At 47.0% G+C, this 13,426-nt stretch overlaps 1 long non-coding RNA gene across 1 annotated transcript; it reads right to left on the reverse strand.

Annotated features, from left to right (window-relative positions):
* Positions 1 to 3,593: 3,593 nt before the first annotated feature.
* LOC120988515 lies at positions 3,594 to 13,165 on the reverse strand. Its single transcript, XR_005776139.1, has 3 exons — positions 13,054 to 13,165; positions 12,643 to 12,645; positions 3,594 to 3,606 (listed from the first exon to the last, which is right to left on the reverse strand). It is a non-coding gene; the product is annotated as an uncharacterized LOC120988515 (long non-coding RNA).
* Between the last annotated feature and the right edge of the window lie 261 nt (positions 13,166 to 13,426).

The following is a 13,426-nucleotide window of genomic DNA, read 5'->3' on the forward strand; positions in this document are numbered from 1 at the left end:
TGATTACTGCTTTGCACACTCTTGGCATTCTCTTCATGAGCTTCAAGAGGTAGTCCCCTGAAATGGTCTTCCAACAGTCTTGAAGGAGTTCCCAGAGATGCTTAGCACTTGTTGGCCCTTTTGCCTTCACTCTGCGGTCCAGCTCACCCCAAACCATCTCGATTGGGTTCAGGTCCGGTCACTGTGGAGGCCAGGTCATCTGGCGCAGCACCCTCTCACTCTCCTTCATGGTCAAATAGCCCTTACTTTCAACGTTTTCCCAATTTTTCGACTGACTGACCTTCATTTCTTAAAGTAATGACGGCCACTCGTTTTTCTTTACTTAGCTGCTTTTTTCTTGCCATAATACAAATTCTAACAGTCTATTCAGTAGGACTATCAGCTGTGTATCCACCTGACTTCTCCTCAACGCAAATGATGGTCCCAACCCATTTATAAGGCAAGAAATACCACTTATTAAACCTGACAGGGCACACCTGTGAAGTGAAAACCATTTCAGTGGACTACCTCTTGAAGCTCATCAAGAGAATGCCAAGAGTGTGCAAAGCAGTAATCAAAGCAAAAGGTGGCTACTTTGAAGAACCTAGAATATGACATATTTTCAGTTGTTTCACACTTGTGTGTTATGTATATAATTCCACATGTGTTAATTCATAGTTTTGATGCCTTCAGTGTGAATCTACAATTATCATAGTCATGAAAATAAAGAAAACTCTTTGAATGAGAAGGTGTGTCCAAACTTTTGGTCTGTACTGTATTTTAACAAGGACCTTCTGGTATTGCATCATTTTGCTAGTCCTCTCCACCACAGGAATGAGAGATGAGAAGTTCTTTTTGTAGCGGGGGTCAAGAAGGGTGAACAACCAGTAATCGGTGTTGGCCAAAATGCGTATAACGCAAGGGTCACGGGAAAGGCAGCATAACATAAAGTCAGTCATGTGTGCCAGAGTCCCAACAGACAAGACTTCGCTGTCCTCATAAGGAGGATGACTCTAAATCTCCTCATCCTCTTCCTCCTCTTCGGCTCATCCACGCTGAACAGATGGAATACACCTGCTGTGGGTATTACCCTCTGTAGCGGAGGCAACCGTCTCCTGCTCCTCCTTCTCCTCATCATCATCCAATTCGCGCTGAGGAGACGAACGGAGGGTGGTCTGGCTATCACCCTGTGTACTGTCTTCCCCCATTTCCACCTCTTCCACATGCAAAGCGTCCTCCTTCATTGTGAGCAGCGAGCGTTTCAGTAGACACAGAAGTGGGATTGTTACGCTGATAATAGCGGCATCGCCGCTCACCATCTGTGTTGATTCCTCAAAGTTGCGTAAAACATCACAGAGGTCAGACATCCATGCCCACTCATCGCTTGTGAAGAGCGGAAGCTGACTGGAACGATGATGACCATGTTGCAGCTGGTATTCCACTACTGCCCTCTGCTGCTCACAAAGCCTGGTCAACATGTGTAACATGGAGTTCCAGTGCATGCTCATGTCGCACAACAATCGGTGGGCTGGCAATTGCAAGCGCTGCTGCAGCTGTAGATGACTTTCGGAAATGGGCACACACGTGGCGCACCTTCACCAGTAGCTCAGGCAAATTGGGGTAGGTTTTGAGAAACCGCTGAAAGACTAAGTTTAACACGTTGGCTAGGCATGGTATGTGTGTGAGCTTGCTGAGTTCCAAAGCACCACCAAGTTACAGCCATTATCAGACACGACAATGCCTGGTTGTAGGCTGAGTGGCGAGAGCCACAGCTCAGTCTGGTCCCTTATACCCTGCCATAGCTCTGCGGCGGTGTGCTGTTTGTCACCTAAACATATTAGTTTAAGCACGGCCTGTTGCCGCTTCCCCACTGCAGTGTGTCACGGATGGTGTTGCAGAAAGATGGAACTTATAAATAAACATCCAACTGGCTTGATCACAAACTAAGGAGCATATGGGTGAGCCCTATAAAACCCTTAGAGCTCTCCCTGACTGCTATGCCCATGCAAAGGTTTTTATGGTAGACGATTGCATGCCCACGTACCTTATACTGTGTGACACCTGAAAACCCTATAATAGTGAGGGGACATGACCACCGGCTCCCTGCACTTAATACGGGCGGAGTCAGGGTCACCTAGAATCAAGCCAGCAAGGAAACACAAATAAAGGAAAAAGACTTATCTGAGGAATCAGCAGTAGCAGCCTCCAGCAGTGAACAACTCATCCAGGAAGAAGTATAAACCGCAAAGTGAGGCAGTATGGGAGGGAATATAAAGGGAGACAATTAGTGTAAATAGGTGACCGCTGGGAGAAGGAAAGGAGATGACAAAGTTAAACCAAAACAAAGAACGTCATGCAAGAAGTAGAGAAGAACGTCTAACAGACCTTCTCACAGAACTGGCGGTGACAGTGTTTCACTGCTTCCAGCTACTGACTGATCGCTGGTGCTGCAAGATGATAATTCAGAGGTGATAGTGGAGGAGGAGAATGGGGAATTTCAGCCACTAATGTAGGTGATGGTGGAGATCCTGATGAAAGTAGGGCCCGCAATCCTTGGCGTCAGTAGCACCTGTGCCATCCCAGGGTACGACTCGCTCCCGGCCTCCACAACGTTCACCCAGTGTGCCGTCAGGGAAATGTAGCGTCTCTGGCGAAAAGCACTTGTCCATGTGTCAGTCATTAAGAGGACCTTCCCAATAACTGCGTTGGTCAGGGCACGGTTGATGTTACGGGAAATATGCTGGTGTAAGGCGGGGATGGCACACCGGGAAAGATAGTGGCGGCTTGGGACTGAGAAACGAGGGAGCGCCGCCGCCATCAGGCTGCGGAAAGCCTCAGTGTCCACAAGCCTAAATGGCAACATTTCTAGGGCCGGCAATTTGGAAAGGAGCGCATTTAGTGCTATGGCCTGTGGGTGGGTGGCTGGGTATTTTCTCTTTCGTTCAAAGGCTTGGTGTATGGACATCTGTACGCTGCGCTGGGACACAGAAGTGGATGTGCTTGCAAAGGTTCAGGTGCAGGGCAGGAGGCCTGGTCTTGGATAGGGGATTGGCCAGCACGTAACACAGGGGAAGAGGAGGCAGTGGTGTGACCCGCAGACACTGATTGTGGACCCGGGCATTTGGCCCAACTATTAGGGTGCTTTGATGCCATGTGGCGGATCATGCTGGTGGTGGTGAGGTTGCTAGTGTTCACGCCCCTGCTCATTTTGGTACGGCACAGGTTGCAAATGACAATTCTTTTATTGTCTGCACTTTCCTCTAAAAAACGCCAGACTGCAGAACACCTAGCCCTTGGCAAGGGAGATTGCCGCAAGTGGGTGCTCCAGGGAACAGTTGCGGTCCTGTTTGGTGTGGCCCGCCTTCTCCCTATTGCCACCTCACTGCCTCTTCCAGCCTGTTGCGGTGCTGCGGATCCCTCCCCCACTGTACTGCTGTCCTCGCTCAGCTTGCCAGCTTCCCAGGTTGGGTCTGTGATTTCATCGTCCACCACCTCCTCTTCCACTTTCTCACTCTGGTCATCCTCCTGACTTGTTGATTGACCTAACAACAACCTCACTTATTGGCAACTGTGTCTCATCATCATTATCCACCTCGTGAAACACTAATTGCCGTTTCCCACCGTCATCTTCTTGTGACTGTGGATGCTTAAGAGTTTGGGCATCAGTGCACACGAATTGCTCATGTCCCTCTTCAAGCGGTCTTGGCAAGAGGCCCAAATCAAGGCATGGTGATAAAAAGAGCTCCTCAGACTCTCCATGGTGGGAGGAAGGAGGATCAGGGTGAGGATTCTGTTGACCAGACTCTTGGCTACTAAGATTGGACTTTGTGGAAGACAGGGGGGTGCTTAACTGACTGGAACATTTATATGCTGCAATCCAACCGACCAGCTGGTAGCACTGGTGTGACTTCGAGAGTGGTGTCCTGCGTCACCCTGCAAACTGGGACATGAAGCTAGGTATCTTGGATGAGTGTGTTTCTTGAGCTCTGGCAGCAGGCACAGTTTCACCGCAACCAGGGCCGCGGCCTCTGCGTGCATCATCAGCAGCATCATCACTTCCCTGTCCCTTACTGCTCGCCTTCTGCATATTAATTGGTATATATACTTGCAAGTATGTCACACATACAGTAGCGCAGGTTTTGTAAGTGTATGCACAAATAAATTAAGCTGAATGTCACTAATATTTAGGATGTGCAGTGCAGGTATTGTCGCTGCTGTCACCAGCGGCTAATAAAAAATTACAGGGAATGTCACAGCTATTTTGGATGCGCAAACCTTATACAGGAGATTTAGTTCAGGTAATGTCGCTGCCACCAGCAGGGAAAAAATTTGACTGAATGTCACTGATATTTATGATGCGCAAATGTTATACAGGAGATGTAGTGCAGGTAATGTCGCTGTCACCAACGACAAAAAAATTCAACTGAATGTCACAGATTTTTATGATGCGCAAATGCTATACAGGAGATGTAGCGCAGGTAATGTTGCTGTCACCAGTGGCTAATAAAAAATTACAGGGAATGTCATTGATATTCACCAACAGTGAAAAAATTAGACTGAATTTCACTGATATTTAGGATACGCAAACGTTATACAGGAGATGTAGCGCAGGTAATGTAACTGTCCTCAGCAGACACCATCTATGTAAAAATTTACAATAGCTGGAGGGCCGCAGGTTGAGCATCCCTGCCCTAGACTATCGGAAAAAAAAGGAGACAATGCGGCAGCACTCTGCATATCAGACAAAGTACAACAATGCTTACAAAAATTATGATGCTAATACTACGCTTAAAAAGCGAGATGCTTGGTCAATGCATTTTGTACAAAACCATCTAAGCCCGTATGCCAAACGTCAAGGCGATCTCTGTTACACGGGTCCTAACACTAAATACTACCTGTTATGCGCCATAATGACCGCCATAAAATTCAGGGAGTGTTGGACCCACATGCATGCTGGATCCACTCTGCCTTTTTCCGTTTTTTGTGCCAAAATGGCCTCCATTACAAGGGATGCAGGTACCAACATGCATGCTGAGCCCACTCTATACCCTTCCTGGTGCTAAACAGCTTCCAATGAATGTAGTGAGAGCAGGCCACAGCTTTATACTGAAAATAATTAAAATCAGCCTATGGGGCAGACAGGCTAATCAGGAGTGCACGACTCGCTGGAGTGCCACATCTCCAGCATTGTAAATCTGCAAAAAAAGAGGGTTAGTCAGCACCTCCCAGTGCGCAGGTGCACGCCGCCATGGCAAAGACCTAGAGGAAAAAAAGGAGACAATGCGGCAGCACTCTGCAAATCAGACAAAGTACAACAATGCTTACAAAAATTATGATGCTAATACTACGCTTAAAAAGCGAGATGCTTGGTCAATGCATTTTGTACAAAACCATCTAAGCCCGTATGCCAAACGTCAAGGCGATCTCTGTTACACGGGTCCTAACACTAAATACTACCTGTTATGCGCCATAATGACCGCCATAAAATTCAGGGAGTGTTGGACCCACATGCATGCTGGATCCACTCTGCCTTATTCCGTTTTTTGTGCCAAAATGGCCTCCATTACATAGGATGCAGGTACCAACATGCATGCTGAGCCCACTCTATACCCTTCCTGGTGCTAAACAGCTTCCAATGAATGTAGTGAGAGCAGGCCACAGCTTTATACTGAAAATAATTAAAATCAGCCTATGGGGCAGACAGGCTAATCAGGAGTGCACGACTCGCTGGAGTGCCACATCTCCAGCATTGTAAATCTGCAAAAAAAGAGGGTTAGTCAGCACCTCCCAGTGCGCAGGTGCACGCCGCCATGGCAAAGACCTAGAGGAAAAAAAAGGAGACAATGCGGCAGCACTCTGCAAATCAGACAAAGTACAACAATGCTTACAAAAATTATGATGCTAATACTACGCTTAAAAAGCGAGATGCTTGGTCAATGCATTTTGTACAAAACCATCTAAGCCCGTATGCCAAACGTCAAGGCGATCTCTGTTACACGGGTCCTAACACTAAATACTACCTGTTATGCGCCATAATGACCGCCATAAAATTCAGGGAGTGTTGGACCCACATGCATGCTGGATCCACTCTGCCTTATTCCGTTTTTTGTGCCAAAATGGCCTCCATTACAAGGGATGCAGGTACCAACATGCATGCTGAGCCCACTCTATACCCTTCCTGGTGCTAAACAGCTTCCAATGAATGTAGTGAGAGCAGGCCTGTCTGCCCCATAGGCTGATTTTAATTATTTTCAGTATAAAGCTGTGGCCTGCTCTCACTACATTCATTGGAAGCTGTTTAGCACCAGGAAGGGTATAGAGTGGGCTCAGCATGCATGTTGGTACCTGCATCCCTTGTAATGGAGGCCATTTTGGCACAAAAAACGGAAAAAGGCAGAGTGGATCCAGCATGCATGTGGGTCCAACACTCCCTGAATTTTATGGCGGTCATTATGGCGCATAACAGGTAGTATTTAGTGTTAGGACCCGTGTAACAGAGATCGCCTTGACGTTTGGCATACGGGCTTAGATGGTTTTGTACAAAATGCATTGACCAAGCATCTCGCTTTTTAAGCGTAGTATTAGCATCATAATTTTTGTAAGCATTGTTGTACTTTGTCTGATTTGCAGAGTGCTGCCGCATTGTCTCCTTTTTTTTCCTCTAGGTCTTTGCCATGGCGGCGTGCACCTGCGCACTGGGAGGTGCTGACTAACCCTCTTTTTTTGCCCTAGACTATCTGTACCTTCTACAGCACAGTTCTCCCTGACTAAGACTGGCCGACCCACGTGTCATCGGGTGCTTTATAGCACCTGATTACACGTTGCGGCCAGCCAATCACTGTAATGCCAGTAACCAACATGGCCACGGCATTACAGTGAGTGGCAGTACTTACCTGTATGTTTATTGGCTGCATAGCAGCCAACAAACGTATGGGGAGGAGACTCGAGCATGGCGCTTGAGCACACGCGGTATTCAGCCGAACACCGCGATGTGCCGAGCCGAACTGGTGTTTGGCCGAGCATGCTTGATCATCACTAGTCTACAGTCTACATTATAAAAGATTTGCTTAGAGGCAGCTTAGATCCTGATTCCTAGGTGAAATCAGCATCTAAAGCTATCATTGTGTTCTGAAAATCCCCTAAGCAACAAAACATATTTTGTTCTTCAGCGCGTTACATGTTTGCAAATTCCCAAATATATATTCATCAACAATTTTATTTATAATGTAATCACAGAGGAAATGGAATCAGCATTATCCAATATAAAAGTTAATATGCTCTGAACTCCAAAGAAGGCTGAAAGCTAACTTTGATGTGGGGCAATTTTGTTTAATTTATTTTATGTGCTGTGGCTAAGAACAGAAACATGACAATAAAGAATGGTACTTTAATGACCTATCCTGATGCAGCCTAGCCCACTGTTCTCAGCAGAATGCCTATGTATTTCTAGTGATTGTACAAAGCAAAACCATGATGGAGCAAGGGGATACCCCAATAACATATAAATTATACTACTTATTTACCCCATTTTGAAAATCAGGTGTAATAAATCTGCTTATCTATTTAACAAGGGGGACACCCCAATATCAGATAAATTACACTACTTATTCACCCCAAATTGAAAATCAATGCATAATAGATCTGCCTATTAAACAAGGGGGACATTCCAATAACAGTTAAATTAAACAGCTTATTCACCCCAATTTGAGAAGCAAGGAGTTGCTTATCTGTAATAGAATTGCTTGGCTATATCCAGGAAGTTAAAATCACTAGAGATGGCCTTGCGGTTCGCACTGCGGTCGTTTTGCTGCAAACTTTGCTAGTTCGCGATTCACCGAAAGAGCGAACATACGGCGATGTCCGCCGGCGCCATATTCTTTTACATTGTGAAGAACTTTGGCCCATGATACATCCATCAGGTGGTACAGGACAGCCAATTCAGATGTTTCAGCACAAGTACATACCCCCTACCTTATAAATAAACCTGATCTGGCCACCATTTTACATTCAGTCTTTTGCCAGTGTAGGGAGAGGTTGCTGTGTGGAGCAGGGACAGACTGTTAGGGACACCAAACGCTAGCTAATAGGGCCACAAAAGTCCTTTTAAGGACTGGTATAGGTGTGGTATCGATAGGTGTGACTTACTGAGGGGTGTAATATACTTATAATATACTTTCTAACATAGAAAGTATATTATAGTGCATTTGTATTGTGGTTTTGCTGCGTTACCGCAGCAACACAGAGTGCCAAACGCTATTGGAACAAATAATTTCTACTGTTGTGATATACCACCAGTTGCCCCCCCCCCAAACATAATTGAAGCAGGGGTGTTATACACCAATTATATACTTTCTATATAGTGCATTTGGGTAGTGCAGCATTTGTTTGCGGTTTTGCTGCGTTACCTCAGCTACAGATAGTGACAAACGCCATTGGAACAAATAATTTCTGCTGGTGTGATATACCAGTTGCCCCCCCAAAAAATTGATTGAGGCAGGGGTGTGATATACCTTTTTCCACAAATACTGCTCTTTTATAGGGACTTTGTCACAGGGTCATTTTGAAAATGACAGGCAGAGGAAGAGGCAGGCCATTCCGCAGGGGTGGTAGGGGTCGGGCAGGTGCACAAGGCCGGAGCCTAAGGGGGAAGTTGCAGAAGGTGCGTGCGATTACGTCAAAGGACGCACCAGACTTGGTTGAGTGGCTCACTCAGCCTTCCGCTTCTGCACCCACCTCATCCTCTCTATCTGCACCCTCTTCACTCAATGCTGTGTTCACCCCCAAAGACGCCGCCACCACCATAGCCCTTCCACTCGAGTCAGAGGAATTATTTTCCCATCCATTCCCAGACCTTACCGATGCGCAGCCATTCTTGGCATCGGATGAGGAAGAGGAGGTAGCAACAGCCGCCAACCAGCGGTCTGATGACAGTACCCAGATCAGCCCAAGGAGGGTGGTCCCCGCTGTTGCTGCCTACTCCGAGATCTCTAATGTCAATGGTGGTGAAGGAGATGATGATGACATGTCTATGGATGTCACGTGGGTGCCCACAAAAGAGGAAGAGGAGGGGAGTTCAGAGGAAGAGACGTAGCAGCAGATAGAGAGGAGAAGGATGAGAAGCAGGCAGAACTTACAGTGCACAGGAGGCAAAAAGCAGACTGCTAATGTATCTGGAACGAGCCATACACCATGCACGGTCACATCTGGTGCTCCCAGGACGCCGGCACATGGCTCCGCAGTGTGGGCTTTTTTTAACGTGTTCGCTGCTGACAATAGTGTTGCCATATGCAGCCTGTGCTGTCAACGCATAAGTCGCGGTAAGCCCAACACTCACCTACGGACGACTACCTTAAGAAGGCACCTGGCCTCCCATCACCGAGCCCAGTGGGAGCAACACCGTCAGAACCCACAAAGACACACTCCTAGTGCTCCACGTCCTGCCTCTTCTCCTTCTCCTCTCTCCTCCGATTTGTCCTCAACTCCACCTTCCATCGTGCTGTCGTCGCGTTCATCTGGCAAAAGGCAGTCTTCCGTGGCCCAAATGTTCGAGCAAAAAAAGATGATGACGCCGGATAACCCTCTTGCCTAACGGCTGACCGCCGGCTTGTTGGAACTGCTAGCCCGCCAACTACTGCCATATAAACCGGTGTACTCGGGGGCCTTTAGAAAATTTGTGGCCATTGGCACACCGCAATGGAAGATCCCCAGAAGAAAATATTTCTCCCAGAAGGGCATCCCGGAGCTATATGGGACGTTCAGCGTCAAGTGAATGTATCTCTGGCACACAGTGTTGGTGCCAAGATACATATGACCACAGACACGTGGTCTAGCAAACACGGGCAGGGAAGGTACATAACTTTTACTGCCCACTGGGTGAACCTTCTGATGGCCGTCAAGCATGCAACCCGTTGCACCCGTGTGGATTTGGTGTTACCGCCACGGATTGCATGCAGGCCTGCCTCTTCTTCTCCTCCTTCTACTCCATCCTCTGTCTCCTCCTCGGCTGACTCCTCCTTTTCCACTGCTACCGCCTCTTCCGCTCTGCTCCCCAAGCTCCCCAGAACCTATTTGACGTGCCAGGTGAGACGTTGCCATGCTGTGCTGCGGCTGTTGTGCCTGGAAGCCAAGAGCCACACTGGTCCTGCGCTCTTTTCAGCTTTGTGGTTAAAGACCAATCAGTGGCTAACCCCACTCAATTTGACAGTTGGAAAAGTGGTGTGCGACAACGGTGCAAATCTGCTGAGCGCGCTGAAAGAGGGAAAGATGACACACATGCCGTGTATGGCACATGTCCTGAACTTAGTCGTGCAGCGATTCGTTGCCAAATACCCCGGGGTCCAGGACGCCTTGCAGCAGGCCATGGCTTGCCTTGCTGACGTTCAGCGGCGACACCACCTGCCCGTCAGACGTCTGATTTGCAACTGCCCAACGCGCTGGAACTCCACCTTGTATATGCTTGATAGGCTGCTCCAGCAGCAACATGCAGTTAACGACTACCTGTACGAACTCCGTGGCAGGACAGGTTCTGGGATCTTGTTTTTTTTTCACCATGCCAGTGGCTGATCATTTGCAACGCATGCAGACTTCTGCGGCCATTTGATGAGATCACCAAACTGGTCAGTCGCAGCCAGGGCGCCATCAGTGACATCGTACCTTACGCCTTCTTTCAGGAGCGTGCATTGCGTCATGTCATTGATCAAGCCGTCGAGGAGTAGGAGCAGGAAGATGAGGAAGTCGCAATGCTGGATGAATTCTCAGGGGTGGCTACTCCAGCTGACACAGGTAAACAGGAGTCTGAAGAGGAGTCAGAGGAGGATGGTGCCGGGGAGGAGCAAGAAGAGCATGCTTTAAACATTTCTCATATCCCTGCTGTTGTCCGTGGCTGGGGGGAGGAGAACGAGGATGACATTATCCTGGACGATGAGCAGGAGCCAGGCCACTCCACAGCTTCCAGTTTAGTGCAAATGGGGGCCTTCATGCTCCAGTGTTTGAAGAGGGACCCCCGTATTAAAAGCATAAAGGGAAAGGACCAGTACTGGGTGGCAACGTACAGTACTTAGACTCTCGGTACAAACACAAAATGGCGGACATGTTACCAGCATCGCAGAGGTCTGTCAGAATGCAGCACTTCCAGGCCTTGCTTCGAGAAATGCTGCATTCTACTTTTGCAGGTGCTGGCAGAGGAATTTCCACTCACAGAGAAACAGTTGCAGGTACCAATCCAACAGCGCATGCAAGAAGAGGGCAGTTTGAAGATGTGTTGGTCACTTCGGAAATGAGATCATTCTTGCAACCAACCCATTGAGAGCCGCTCTCCGGATCCAGCCTCAGGGAACGCCTAGACCGACAGGTGTCCGACTACATTCTGTTAACGGCCGATGTGGACGCTCTGAGAAGCAAGAAACCCCTGGACTACTGGGTGTGCAGGCTTAACCTGTGGCCAGAGCTGGCACAATTTGTCATGGAAGTCTTGGCTTGCCCCTCGTCCAGTGGACTACCTCACATTTCTAAAAATTAATGAGGCATGGATCTCGGAGGAATTCAACACCTGTGACGGCCACCTTTAATTGAATTTCCTCATGCCAGCCCACAAATATCCGCCACCACCCAGAACAAGTATTGGTCCCTGTCTTAGGTAAATACAGTTACCTAAATGGCCTTTTCTATCCGTTGAATGCCTAATGTTTTGGAAGGAATTCAAAACCTGTGACGATCACGTGTTTCAACTATTATCATTAGGTTTTTTTTCAAGAGGGGGGATTTCGTTAGTCATGTTTTTAATCTAATTTTATATTTTTAGTTCTTTTAAACATATGTATTGGACCTGTATTTGTACTGGCCTTCAGTAAAATTGATATCCAATGACCGTGTAATCTACCTCCTGCCACATACTTACTTGTTCTTTTATGTACGCTGAATGCATAATTTTTGGGACCTGTAGTATACTGGCCTGCTTGAAAATTGATATCCAATAACCGTGTAATTTACCTCCAGTCACATACTTACTTGTTCTTTTATGTACGCTGAATGAATAATTTTGGCGGCCTCGGAGGAATTCAACACCAGTGACGACCACGTGTTATCGAATTTTAAATATTATCATTAGGTTTTTTTTCAAGAGGGGGGATTGCATTAGCCATGTTTTTAATCCAATTTAATATTTTTAGTTCTTTTCGACATATGTATTTGACCTGTATTTGTACTGGCCTGCAGTAAAATTGATATCCATTGACCATGTAATATACCTCCGGCCACATAATCATTTGATATTTTCTGTTCGGTGAATGCCTAATGTTTGGGGCCTGTAGTCCAGTGGCCTACAGTAAAATTTTTATCCTTTGACCACATAATGTACCTCGAGCCACATAATCCGAATTTCTTTTATGTCTGGTGAATGCCTAATTTTTAAGGCCCATACTCCCGTGGCCATACATATTTTTTGTTGGAATTTTTGTCATTGATATCCCTCTGGTATGTCACTGTCCATGTTGTGGGACTATTTGTGCACTTCTACCAAGTATTTGGTGGCTGCAAATATGAGCTGAAGGTTTTTCAGGTTCGCCTGCCATTAAGGCTACATGCACACAACCGTTGTGTGTTTTGCGGTCTGCAAAACATGGATGGCGTCCGTGTGCGTTCCGCAATTTGCAGAACGGCATGGACAGCCTTTAATATAACTGCCTATTCTTGTCCGCAAAACGCACTAATACATTTCGATGGAAATTAATGCCGGATCCTGGATTCTGGCAAGTGTTCAGGATATTTGGCCAGAGAGAGAACTGCAGCATGCTGCTGTATTTTCTCCAGCCAAAAAACGTAACAGGGACTGAACTGATGCATCCTGATGCATACTGAACGGAATGCACTCCATTCAGAATGCATTAGGATAAAACTGATCAGTTCTTTTCCAGTATTGATCTCCTGTGACGGAACTCAACACCAGAAAAGAAAAACGTTAGTGTGAAAGTACCCTTAGAAAGGACTTTACATAAAGGCAAACTCCTCCCCCTCTCTAGTATTTACAATCCTTTCTAAACAGACTGTAACCCTGTACATTAACTGCCCATTTATGACTATCATCCAGCCAAGTCTCAGTTACTCCCACTGTGTCACAGTCCTCCTCAGTAATTACTAATTTCAGTTCCCCAGTTTTATTAATCAGGCTTCTGGCATTAGTATACATGCAAGTAAGAAGTTTTTGTATTTTTCCCCCAAAACAGCTGCACATCCCTATTAAGGTACTGCTCATCCCTATGATTGAGGCTGTAGCCTACTGGCCCAGTTCTCCAGGAACCTAAATTTGTCTGTCCTACACCAGTTTCTTGAGCCACTTGTTAATCTCCCTAATCTCCTTCTCCCAAAATCAAGCACCAGGAAGACAACACACGCCCGATCAGTACCCCTAATGATGGAGTCTCCACCATGTTCTCCACCATGTGACTATACA

Source organism: Bufo bufo, chromosome 2, assembly GCF_905171765.1.
Source record: "Bufo bufo chromosome 2, aBufBuf1.1, whole genome shotgun sequence".
NCBI classification, from domain to species: Eukaryota; Metazoa; Chordata; class Amphibia; order Anura; family Bufonidae; genus Bufo; species Bufo bufo.